The sequence below is a fragment of the Erinaceus europaeus genome, chromosome 12 (genome assembly GCF_950295315.1).
Source record: "Erinaceus europaeus chromosome 12, mEriEur2.1, whole genome shotgun sequence".
Taxonomy (NCBI): Eukaryota; Metazoa; Chordata; class Mammalia; order Eulipotyphla; family Erinaceidae; genus Erinaceus; species Erinaceus europaeus.
Window position 1 is genome coordinate 3,568,916 of NC_080173.1, and position 12,693 is coordinate 3,581,608.

A 12,693-nucleotide genomic window follows, 5' to 3' on the forward strand; every position below is an offset into this window, starting at 1 on the left:
TATACTATCAACTTTCGAAGAGCCTTGAAGGTCATCATTACGAAAATGATACCATTACGCAAAGTCTGGGTACTAGGTTAATAAATAATACACAAGCTACAGTCACTGATCACTTATTTTTAAGTGTGGGCGGGGCACAAAAGGCAAAAAGAGGAACAAAGAGTAAATTTACCCGCGAGGAATGGCATGACCGGAGGAAAAAAGAGTATTCGTCTGCACATGTAGGTGACAGCGTATAATCCCAGAGGAGTGACACTTCTGAAGGAAGGTGCTCGATGCAAAGTGGGTGGTTTCCATTAAAACCCATCATCTGAGAAGTCTTGACAATTCACCATCTTCTCTGGCATGTTCCCGCCACCGCCCACCAGCCCCAAAGCTCTTCTCATTGTGCATTAAAAAACGTCCTGAGGCGAAGGGTAGATAGCATAACGGTTATGCAAACAGACTCACATGCCTGAGACTCCAATGTCCCAGGTTCAATCCACCGCACCACCATATGCCAGAACTGAACGGTCTTCTGGTAAATAATAATAATAAATAAAATTAAAAGGTCCTGAACCACTTTGTGAAGTGGTAGAGCTGTGTAAGGTGTAAATATGAAAGAAGTGAGTACCAACACTCTCTGTGAATCTGTTCAGATCGTGTTTTTAATACCAGGTACTTCTAAAGCAGAAGATCATGATTATCTTCCTCCTTCCTATTCACTGTATTTAAGATCTGTAGGGGGGGTGGTGGGTGGTGCACCTCAGATTCAAGCTCCCGGCCCCACCTGCCAGGGCAGATTTCACCAGTGGTGAAGCAGTGCTGCAGGTGTCGCTGTCTCTCTCCCTCTTCTCCCCTCTCTCTCTCAAACTTTGTAAAAAAAAAAAAAAGAAGAAGAAGAAGAAGAAGAAGAAAATTATAACAATGTCAAAGTTTACTGAAAATCCTATCTCTACACAACCCAGAACAACTATCTGGACTGCTTATTCTGAGTCCTGATTGGATCCAAGCACGGCTTTTGTGTCCTGTACAACTCTGTTTTACCTGTTCTCTACCTCTCCAACTTGATGGCATGCTTCCTGAAGACGCAGACCATGTCCCAGCTGTGTCATCTGGAATTAAATGTAGATTGGTGTGAGGGTCATTGCAGGTACCCACGAAACACGTGTTAGTGGTCCGGGAGGTGGCACAGTGGCTAAAGCATCGGACTCTCCAGCATGAGGTCCTGAGTTCAGTCCCCAGCAGCACATGTACCAGGGTGATGCCTGGTTCTTTCTCTCTCCTCCTATATTTCTCATTAATAAATAAATAATATATTTTTAAAAAGAAACACGTATTAAATGTATGCTTTTATCAGTTCAGGCTGCTCAACCTGGGTGCTGCTGTCTTCTGCGCTAGGTAAATCCTTGTTGTGGGATCACAGTAGGACACTTAGCAGCATGCTTGGCCTCTAACCTGTAGGAAGTAGCAGCTGCCACCCCCATGCCTCCCACACTCACACGCAATTTCCAGATGTCGGAGTGGAGGGAGAGGGGAGTGTCTCCTGCAGCTGAGGACCACTGTGTTCATGTAACTACTAGTTAATCTGATAAATATTTAGGGCTCTAAGAGGAACCTTTTGGAGACTCTCATTCTCAACTTGCCACAATCAGAGCAAAGGAAGAAAGAATAAAGCAAAATTACTATATCATAGTGAAGTAAAGGCATTCCCATGCTCTGCTTTTTTTTTTAATATATCATTTTCCATTGTTTTATAAAAATACTGTTTAGGGGTGGTGTAGATAGCATAATGGTTATGCAAAGACACTCTCATGCCCGAGGCTCCAAAGACTCAGGTTCAATCCCCTGCACTACAATACTGGAGATGAGCATGGCTCTGGTTTAATATATATATTATTTACACTGGGAACAGCTCACCAATAAAGTGCATAGTTTACCATGCACAAGAACCTGGGTTCAAGCCCCCATCAGTACATGGGAGTGCCAGGCAAAAGAGGAAAGTTCACAAGGGGTCAAGTGGTGCTGTGGTATCTGCCCTTCACTCTTTTGTCTCTTTCCACCTATCTGGAAAAAAGAGAAACAACAGAGTCCAAAGAAATCATACAGGCACAATGCCCCTGGCAGGTGTGTGTGTGTGTGTGTGTGTGTGTGTGTGTGTGTGTGTGTGAGTGTGTGTGTGTGAGTGTGTGAGTATGTGTGTCATGTGTACATATACACACATACATGTACACATATACTACAAGTACATGGGGGCCCAATGGTGGTGCACCTGGTTGAGTGCACATGTCACAATGTACAAGGACCTGGGTTCAAGTCCCTGGTCCCCACCTGCAGGGGGAAAGCTTTGCAAGTGGTGAAGCAGTGTTATAGGTGTCTCTCTATCTCTCTCCCTATCACCCCTACCCTCTCAATTTCTGGCTGTCTCTATCCAATAAATAAATAAAGATAATTAAAAAATACATACAAGTACACATACACATACTATTTAGCAGTCTGGGAGGTGGCACAGTGGATAAAGCATTAGATTCTCAAGCAGGGGGTCCTGAGTTTGAACCGTAGCAATGCGTGTGCTAGTCATGCTCTGGCTCTCTCAAGCTCCCTCTCTCTCACTGATGAATAAATAAATCTTTTTTTAAAAAAAAATAATGTTCAATTCTGTGCTTATGAATGCCTATGTTTTTAAATATTTTTAAAAAATATTTATTCCTTTTTGTTGCCCTTGTTATTTTATGGTTGTAGTTATTATTGATGTCGTTGTTGTTGGAGAGGACAGAGAAATGGAGAGAGGAGGGGAAGACAGAGAGGGGGAGAGAAAGACAGACACCTGCAGACCTGCTTCACCGCCTGTAAAGCGACTCCCCCCCCCAAAAAAAAAAAAAGCGACTCCCCTGCAGGTGAGGAGCCGGGGGCTCGAACCAGGATCCTTACACCGGTCCTTGCACCTGCTTGCACTTAAACCTGCTGCACTACTGCCTGACTCCATATTTATTTTTTATATTTATTTTCCCTTTTGTTGCCCTTGTTGATTTTCATTGTTGTTATAGTTATTATTGTTGTTGTCTTATTTATTTTATCGTCACCACGGTCATTGCTGTGGCTGAAGCATCCAGCCGCCATTTTTTTCCCTTTATTATTATTTTTTTCCTTCTGTCTTATTTGATAGGACAGAGTCTAGCAGATGGAGACTTGTCTCAAGTGGCCTCCCCCAGGGCTCTGTTCTGGCTCCTACGCTATTTAATATTTACATCAATGACCTCCCAGAAACTTCTTCAAGGAAGTTCATCTACGCCGATGACATCTGCTGTGCAACTCAGGCATCCAAGTTTGACATCCTCGAGGAAACACTCACGAAAGACATGTCTCTGATATCTGATTACTGTAAAAAATGGCGACTAATCCCTAGCACTGCAAAAACGGTATCATCTGTTTTCCATCTACACCATGCCTCGGCCTCGCGTGAGCTTAATGTGCAGCTTGGCGATACGAGAATCCGGCATGAAGCCCAGCCAGTCTATCTTGGCGTTACTCTCGATCGCTCTCTGTCATTTCACGAACATCTCATAAAAACTGCAGCAAAGGTGGGCGCGAGGAATCACATCATTGCAAGACTGGCCAGCTCCTCATGGGGCGCGAGCGCTTCCACACTACGATCATCATCTCTGGCATTATGCTATTCCACTGCAGAATACTGTGCCCCAGGATGGTTCCGTAGCCCCCATGTCCACTTGGTCGATTCCAAATTATATTCCTCCATGAGCATCATTTCTGGAACCATCCGTTCCACCCCGGTTCCATGGCTGCCTGTTCTTAGCAACATCGCCCCGCCAGATATTCGTCGGGATGCGGCATCATCTAAGTTCATTTCCCACGTCTACGCTCGACCGGACCTGCCAATCTACGCGGATATCTTCGCCCACCCTGTCCCACGCTTGACGTCTCGTCACCCAATCTGGTCCCCTACGCCTACACTGAACTTCTCTGTTCCAGTCTCTTGGAAACAGAGCTGGCAGTCAGCTGAGGTCAAGAACAAACACATCACAGACCCCTGCAAGCGTCCACCCGGCTTTGACCTGGCACGTTATGATCGGGCCCTCCTCAATCGCTATCGAACAGGCCATGGCCGGTGCGCCGCTATGTTCCATCGCTGGGGAGCCAGAGACGACCCGAACTGCCCCTGCGGCTCCTGACAGACTGTGACCCACATAGTCAACGACTGCCACCTCTCCAGTCAAAGGAGGTCTCGAAACTTGACATCAGGCTCAGCCTGACGCTGTTGACTGGCTACGGAAGAAGGGCAAACGCTAGAAGAAGAAGATAGGACAGAGAGGTTGAGAAGGGACGGGAGACAGAGAGAGCTATATAGACACCTTCAGACCTGCTTCACTGCTCACTGAAGTGTCGTTGTCCCAGCTTATGGTGACTATGGGTTCAACCTGAGGCTCCACAGGAGTGCTGGAGAGGAGGAGGAGGAAGAGAAGGAGAAAGGAGATGAGGAGGTGGAGGAGGGCTGGGGGAGGAGGAAGAGGAGGGAGAGAGCTGAGCACCACTCAGCTCTGCCTTACAGGTGCGGGAGGCTGAAGCTGAGACTCTGGTTTCAAGCATGCGAGTAAGCTGAAGCTCCCAGGATGCGCTGTCTGCCAGCCCGCGCGTATGCGTCATAAATGCCTGTGTGTCTGGTCCTGCGAGGAACCAGCACATGCTAAAGTCACTCCTACTACTCGCAAAACAAGTCCCAAAGCGATTCTGACGAGCAGGACGGTATCAGGCCTCCCTTACGTAGACAGCGCTGTTGGTGCGTAACCGCGTGTGGCAGGGTAGCGGACGTCGGTCGCATATGTCAGCTGGCAGAACGTGGTCAAGGGGACTGGGTGGGGCACTGGGTGGGGCACTGGGTAGAGCACATGCATGAGAAGCCAAGTTCAGACCCCCTGAGGGGGAAGGCTCACAAGTGGCGGAGCAGTGCTGCTCTTCTCCTCTCTTTGTCTCTCTGTCCTCTACTGCTCTCTGCCTCTTGCCTATATGAGAGAGGGAGGGAGAGAGAGAGAGAGAGAGAAAGGAAAAATAATAGCCATTGAGAATGGTAGCACTGAGCTCCAGTACTTGAAAAAAAAAGTGACTTCCATGGGAAAACACGTGGAGACTCTGTGGCCAAAGATATAATTAAAAAATATTAAGTGGGAGTCGGGCGGTAGCACAGCGGGTAAAATGCAGGTGGCGCAAAGCACAAGGACCGGCGTAAGGATCCCGGTTCGAGCCCCCGGCTCCCCACCTGCAGGGGAGTCGCTTCACAGGCGGTGAAGCAGGTCTGCAGGTGTCTGTCTTTCTCTCCCCCTCTCTGTCTTCCCCTCCTCTCTCCATTTCTCTCTGTCCTATCCAACAACAATGACATCAATAACAACAACAATAATCACTACAACAATAAAACAAGGGCAACAAAAGGGAATAAGTAAATGTTTTAAAAAATAATATTATTAAGTTAGTGGGGTCGGAAGATAACACTTTCATCCCTGAGGTTCCAAATGCCAGGTTCAATCCCGAGCACCACTATCAGCCAGAGCTGAACAGTGCTTTGGTAAAAAATATATATATATAAATATCAATAAAAATGCCTTTTTAAATTATCTTTATTTACTTATTGGATAGAAACAGCCACAAATTTAGAGGGAAGGCAGCAATAGGGAGAGAGGCAGAGAAAGCTTTCCCCCTTCAGGTGGAGACTGGGGGCTCGAACCCAGGTCCTTGTGACAGGTGCACCACCACCCAGCCCCTGGGTTTTACTTTTTATTATATTACCTATTTTTTTCTTTTTCTTCTTTTTTATTTATTTAAAAAAAGAGACATTAACAAAACCATAGGACAATAGGGGTACAACTCCACACAATTCCCACCACCAGATCTCTGTATCCCATCCCCTCCCCTGATAGCTTCCCTATTTTTTAACGCTCTGGTAGTATGGACCCAAGGTCATTGTGGGGTGCAGAAGGGGGAAGGTCTGGCTTCTGGAACTGCTTCCCCTATAGTACGTATTTTTATGAAAGTCAGCAAACCACTGGGACCTTGTGAGGTTAGCTGGACTACACGCACCGTGCGCACTGGAGAGGAGTCTCAGTGGAGCCAGTACTGCCACTGATGCTGCGTGTCTGGACACAGGCTGTCGCAGCAGCCGCGGCGATGGCTCAGCTGGCACAGCATCACACCTGGAAGCCCGAAGGCCCTTGTTCAGCCCCCAGCACTCCACACACTGGAGCAGAGCTCTGGTTTCTCTCCCCGTCTCACGTGAAGCTCTTTGGTTTGTAATAAATAAGTTAAAATCTGTTTCTAAAGAAACAGCTTGTTTTGGCTCTTTAGTATCCAGCATTGTCCTAGTTTCATCAAGTGATATCACATCATCTAGAAAGAGAGTTCCTAACTGTGGAGTGTTCTAGAGACATCTTGTAACTTGATTCTTTTTGTGTGTGCCTCCTAGCTGTAGACACCACACACGCTAATGAGTCCTCCACTCAAATCTCTAGCCTAAGTGACTCCCCTGAATTTGATGTTTACATCATTTGACTTTTGCCCCCTCTCTATTTTTTTATTAGCTAGGACAGAGAGAAACTAAAAGGGGAGGAAGAGATAGAGAGAGGGAGAGAGAATGCCTGCAGTCCTGCTTTACTGTCTGTGAAGTGTCTCCCCTGCAGGTGGGGGGCAGGGAATTGAACCTGGGTCCTTGTGCACGGTAATGTATGTGCTCAACCAGATGCACCACCGTCCAGCCCCAACTCGCGCTTTACCACTGTCACTTGCATAGCCATCAAACTTCTCATATGCAAAACTGAGCGTCTGACTTACTCCCACAGCCCCTGGCTTGCGGCTCCCCATCTGCTCCGTCTTGGTAAATCAAAGGTATCTCCATCTTTCCTGATATTTAGGCCAAGACCCCTGCAGACATATGCGACCTGCCACCCCTTACATGCAACAGCAAATCCTTTTTTTTTTTTTTGCCTCCAGGGTTATTGCTGGGGCTCAGTGCCTGCACCACAAACGAATCCACTGCTCCTGGAGGCCTATTTTTTTTCCCATTTTGTTGCCCTTGTTATAGTTGTTATTGTTGTCATAGCTGTTGTTGTTGGATAGGACAGAGAGAAATGGAGAGAGGAGGGGAAGAGAGGGGGAGAGAAAGACAGACACCTGCAGACCTGCTTCACAGCCTGTGAAGGGACTCCCCTGCAGGTGGGGAACCGGGATCCTTACGCCCTTGCACTTTGCACCATGTGCGCTTAACCTACTGCTCTACCGCCCGACTCCCGCAATAGCCAATTCTATGTTGGGTAGTGTCGGGAGATTTCTTGGCTGGTAGAATACAGGACTTGCACATCTGAGATCTCTGGCACCAGAACTAAAGACAAAGGACCATGGGCGGAAGGTGGGGTTGCTATAAGAAAGAGGCAAATAGCTGATGGAGAAAGTTCTAGTTGATTCCAAAACCAACTGAAGGCTTCCTCGCTAGTCGTAAAGGTAACAACAACAACAACAACAACAACAACAACAAAGGGAAAACAAATTGAAATCTAAGCAAAAAACTTGGAAAAGTGGTCCGGGAGGTGGCGCAGTGGATAAAGCATCGGACTCTCAAGCATGAGGTCCTGAGTTCAATCCCCGGCAGCACATGTACCAGAGTGATGTCTGGCTCTTTCTCTCTCCTCCTATTATGTTTCTCAATAAATCAATCAATAAATTAAAAACTTGGAAAAGGAAGAAAAATAAACTCTGGTCAGGAAAATAGATTATTATATTATAAACTCTGTGAGTTCTTTATTTGGACGAGTCCAAGATTTAAATTAGTGACTTAGTAAGAAACTAGCTTGCTGAGCCTGGGAGGTGGCGCACCTGGTTAAGTGCACACATTACAGCACGCAAGGACCCAGGTTCAAACTCCCGGTCCGCATCTGCAGGGGGAAAGCTTCATGAGTGGTGAAGCAGGGTTGCAGGTGTCTCCCTGTTTGCCTCTCTATCTCCCCAAATCCTCTCAATTTCTGTCTCTATCCAATAATAGATAAATGAATGAAAGAAAAAAATGTGCTTTCAGCAGAGAAAAATTGGTAGTGGGAAATTCAGACCGAGAAAATATTCAGAAAGAAATGCAGCACTATATCATCAGCACTTAGTGACCCGTATACCTACATGCTAATGAATGTGGTTGTCACACTTGTTTTCTCATATTTGGCCTTTGTGCCACACTTGGCATATTAACCACGCACATGTCTGCCTTTGAGAAGATTCTCGGTTATTGCCAGCACAACAAATCCGATGCTCTCAGTGGCCGTTTTTGCCTTTTTTTTTTTTTTTTTTTCCTATTTTTTACTTGACAGTACAGAGAGAAATTCAGAGGGGTGGGGAGATAGAGAGGGAGAGAGAAAACTAGACACCTGCTGACCTGCTTCACCAATAGTGAAGTGTACCTTCTGCAGGTGGGGAGCGGGCACTCGAACCCGGGTCCTTGCAGGTAGTGATGTGTGTGCTTAACCAGGTGCACCACTGCCTGTCCTCTCCCCCCCCCCTCCCCGTGAAGATTCAGATGGGGAGAAGACAGATAAACACACATGCCAGGGAAAATAGTGTTTGGGAGGTGGTCGGGGAAGTGATACCAGGAGCCCAAGGTCTGGAGTCTGTAAGGGTGTCTTGCAGAAGGCTGAGGAATGAAGATTCTAGGCAGAGGCAGAACCCTGAAGGGAGAGCAGTCAGGTCACACCTAGCCTTTTGGAAGACCAGAGTAAATGAGGGCAAATCGGAGCTAAGTGGGCTGGGTGGTGGCACACCTGGTTGAGCGCACATGCTAGAATGTGCAAGGACCTGGGTTCAAGCCCCTGGTCCCCACCTGCAGGGGGAAAGCTTCACGAGTGGTGGAGCCGGGCTGCAGGTGTCTCTCTGTCTCTCTCCCTCTCTATCATCCCCTTCCCTCTCAATTTCTCTCTGTCTCTATCCAATAATAAACAAACCAAAAGCAAAGTTTTATTTATTTATCAATGAGAAAGAAAAGCGGAGAGTCAGAGCATCAGTTAGGCACATGCAATGCCAGGCCTCCAAGTTGGTGTCTCATGAATGGGACCAACGCTTTATCTGCTGAGCCGTAAGACTTTGTTTTCAGTCTGAGTGAGATGGAGAAACGGTGGATCTGGGGCAGACGAGTGGCCTGAGTGAATAAGAGAATCAGAAAGCCGCCCTGCCCGCTGTGTGGTGATTAGGTCCAGTCAGCACAAGCTGGGACAGCAGTTGAGAGGACATCCCAGCAGGAAAATTGTGGTGGCTTGGACGAAGGGGTCGCGGTGGATGTGGAAAGAAGTGACACCATTCAGGATATAACTGGCATGAAAGTCTTTCTGTGCGTGATGGTTGAAAAGGACCTAAATTGGAGATGGGAGTGTTTTGCAGACATATCACCAGGACATGAGGAATTATACCCATGTGTCAACAACAGAACTGTAAAACATTACCCCCTCCCAGTAAAAAAAAAAAAAAAAAAAAAAAAACCTGTCTTTTAACATGACCATTATGCTATCTCCCCATTCATGATTTTTAATTTTTGTACCTTTTAAAAATTATTATTATTATTATTTTTGGATAGAGACTAAGAGAACTTGAGAGGGAGGGGTAGAGAGAGACAGAGACAGAGAGGTATCTGTAGCGTAATTTCACAACTGCAGGTGGGGAGCTGGTGCTTGAACCTGGGTCTTTGTGCACTGTAAGGCGTGCACTCTACCAGGTGTATACCCCCTAGTTCCTTATTGAATATTTTTTTTAATTTTTATTTATAAAATGGAAATGTTGACAAGACTATAGAATAAGAAGGTTACAATTCCACACAGTGCCCACCCCAGAGCTCCGTACCCAACCTCTTCCCTTGATAGCTTTATTCGGTTTTTCTGCTTTTTACATTTAATTATTTCCCTTTTGTTGCTCTTGTTTTTTTTGTTGTTGTAATTATTGTTATTGACGTCGTCATTGTTAGGACAGAGAGAAATGGAGAGAGGAGGGGAAGACAGAGAGGGGGAGAGAAAGACAGACACCTGCAGACCTGCTTCACCGCCTGTGAAGCGACTCCCCTGCAGGTGGGGAGCCGGGGGCTCGAACCGGGATCCTTATGCCGGTCCTGGCGCTTTGCGCCACCTGCACTGAACCCGCTGCGCTACCGCCCGACTCCCAGCTTCCCTGCTCTTTATCCCTCTGGGAGCATGGACCCAGGATCATTGTGGGGTGCAGAAGGTGGAAGGTCTGGCTTCTCTTTGTACCATGTGCAGTTAACCTGGTGTGCCACCGCCTGACCCCGAAGGTCTGGTTTCTGTGATTGCTTCTCCGCTGAACATGTATCTAAGATTTTTTTTTCTAATGTTTTATTTATGTATTTATTATTGGCTAGAGATAGAGAAATTGAGAGGAGCGGGGGAGACTGAGAGAGAGGGGAAGACAGAGAGACACGGGCAGCCCGACTTCACTTACTTGTGAAGCTTTCCCCCCACAGGCGGGGACCAGGGGCTTGAACGTGGCACCTTGGGCACCGTCATGTGTGCGCTCAACCAGGTGCCCCACCGCCTGGCCCCCTACCCAAGGTTGTTTTTCAACAGCGCGTAAGGGAGAACATCTATTCAGCGTACATAAAAGGCTGTTGGTTAGGCTGTGCTTGACACTAGGAAGGGCAAAGGCCTGGTCTCACAACCAGGTGTTCATCAGAAGGTAAGCTGGCAGCCCTGCATGTTATTTCCTTTATCTTTAAGAGTCAAAGGGATGTCGGTGCTGACGAGGTGAAGAACCACCGGCCTAACAAGCTAGATTTAATATAAAGCAGTCCTAGCTTTTCCTCTTGCCCCGCAAGCCTCTGCCAACACTCTCACCCGCACTACACAGCCGCGCCGCTGACCTCCCAGGACCTGCGCTTGTCAAGGACGCAGAAGAGGTGGGTGGTGATAAACCAAAGCATGTGCAGTCCTTAGGAACGGAAATCATCGGGGGGCAGGCTGTGGCGCAATACCACGTGCAAGGACTCGGGTTCAAGCCCCTGCTCCTCACCTGCTGTGGAGAAGCTTCAAGAGCAGTAAAGAAAGGATTGCCAGTGTGTCTTTGTCTCTCTCCATCTTCCCCGCCTATCTCAATTTCTTTCTGTCCTATCAGATAAAGAGGGAAGGAAAAAAAAAAAAAAAAAAAAAAAGGCCATCAGGAGTAGTGATTCAACATGCAGACACTGAGCCCCAGCTATAACGTTGGTGGCAATAAATAATAATAATAATAATAATAATAATGTCTTGCATAAATTGTGGCGATTGATGCTCACTAGAGTCCTACAGGAAGAGCAAATAAACTATCTTTCTAGGGGGCAGCGGCTATGGAAATTTTCATGCCTGAGGTTATGAGATCCCACGTTCAGTCCTCAGCACCGCATGAGCTAGAGCTGAGCAGGGTTCTGCTTACGAAAAGAAAGAGGCGTTAAATGGGAATCTGGGGAATGTTATGCATGTACAAACTATTGTATTTACCGCTGAATGTAAAACATTAATTCCCCAATAAAGAAATAAATTAAAAAAAAAAAAAAAAAGAAAAGAGGCAGGGCTGTGGGGCTGGAGGTAGCGCGGCGGGTTAAGCGCAGGTGGCGCGAAGCACAAGGACCGGCCTAAGGATCCGGGTTCGAGCCCCCGGCTCCCCACCTGCAGGGGAGTCTCTTCACAGGCGGTGAAGCAGGTCTGCAGGTGTCTGTCTGTCTCTCCTCCTCTCTGTCTTCCCCTCCTCTCTCCATTTCTCTTTGTTTTGGTCAACAAGGGCAAAAAAAAAAAAAAAAAAAGGGAAAAATAGCCTCCAGGAGCAGTGGACTCATAGCAGATAACCCTGGAGGCGGGGAAAACAAAAAGAAAGAAAAAGAAAGAAGGGCCAGGTGTTACAGTGAAAGCTTCACGAATGGTGAAGCAGGGCTGCAGGTGTCTGTCTGTCTGTCTCCCTCAACATCACCCCCTTCCTTCTTGATTTCTGGCTGTGTCTATCCAATAAATTATTATTTTTTTTAATTTTAAAAAAAGAAAAAGAAAGAGGGGAGGCAGGGAGGGAAGTGAAGGGAAGGTCATTCTACAAGTTCCTCTAGAAACTGGGAAATGTCATGCATGTACAAACTCTCATATTTACAGCCGGGTGTAAAACATTGATCTCCCTATAAAGAAAATAAAGGGGAAAAAAAGAAAACACCTCTTACAAAAATACGTAAGAATAAATAAAAATCGCTCTAGGGGCCTGGTGCTGGCGCCCAAGTCACTGAGTTCGAGCCCCGGGTCCCCCAGCTGCGGGGGGAAAGCTTCCCGGGGTGTCTGTCTGTCTGTCCCCCTTTCTCTCTCCGTCCTATCAAATAAATAGGAACGCTTTTGACATTTCCTTTCTTTCTTTCTTTTTTCTACCGCGCCCCTGTTCATTTCTGGCTTCCGGTGGTGCGGGGGCTCGAACCGGGGCTGCGGGAGCGCCGGGCAGGAGAGTCTGTTCGCACAGCCGCTATGCTGTGTCCCTCCGCCCAGACTTCCCGGGTTTTCTCCTTATCACACCGCGTGGCCGGGACACTGACGCGGCCTGCTGACAGACCGGGAGGCCGGGCAGGACCGGCTCAGAGGAAGCGGGGCGCCCCGCTCGGGAGCGAGAAGAGCAAGCGCGCCGCCCACCGCGAGGCGGGGAGCAGAGTCCCGGAGAGCCGAGCGCGCACCGGAA

The 12,693-nt window shown here is 47.5% G+C and overlaps 1 long non-coding RNA gene across 2 annotated transcripts; it reads right to left on the minus strand.

Moving 5' to 3' along the window:
- Positions 1 to 111: 111 nt before the first annotated feature.
- LOC132541816 (uncharacterized) lies at positions 112 to 12,443 on the minus strand. 2 transcript variants are annotated; one of them, XR_009552897.1, is made up of 3 exons: positions 12,393 to 12,443; positions 11,026 to 11,115; positions 112 to 517 (listed from the first exon to the last, which is right to left on the minus strand). It is a non-coding gene; the product is annotated as an uncharacterized LOC132541816 (long non-coding RNA). The 2 variants fall into 2 exon arrangements; XR_009552898.1 differs by lacking the exon at positions 12,393 to 12,443 and adding an exon at positions 12,187 to 12,276 and having other exon boundaries at positions 11,026 to 11,120.
- Between the last annotated feature and the right edge of the window lie 250 nt (positions 12,444 to 12,693).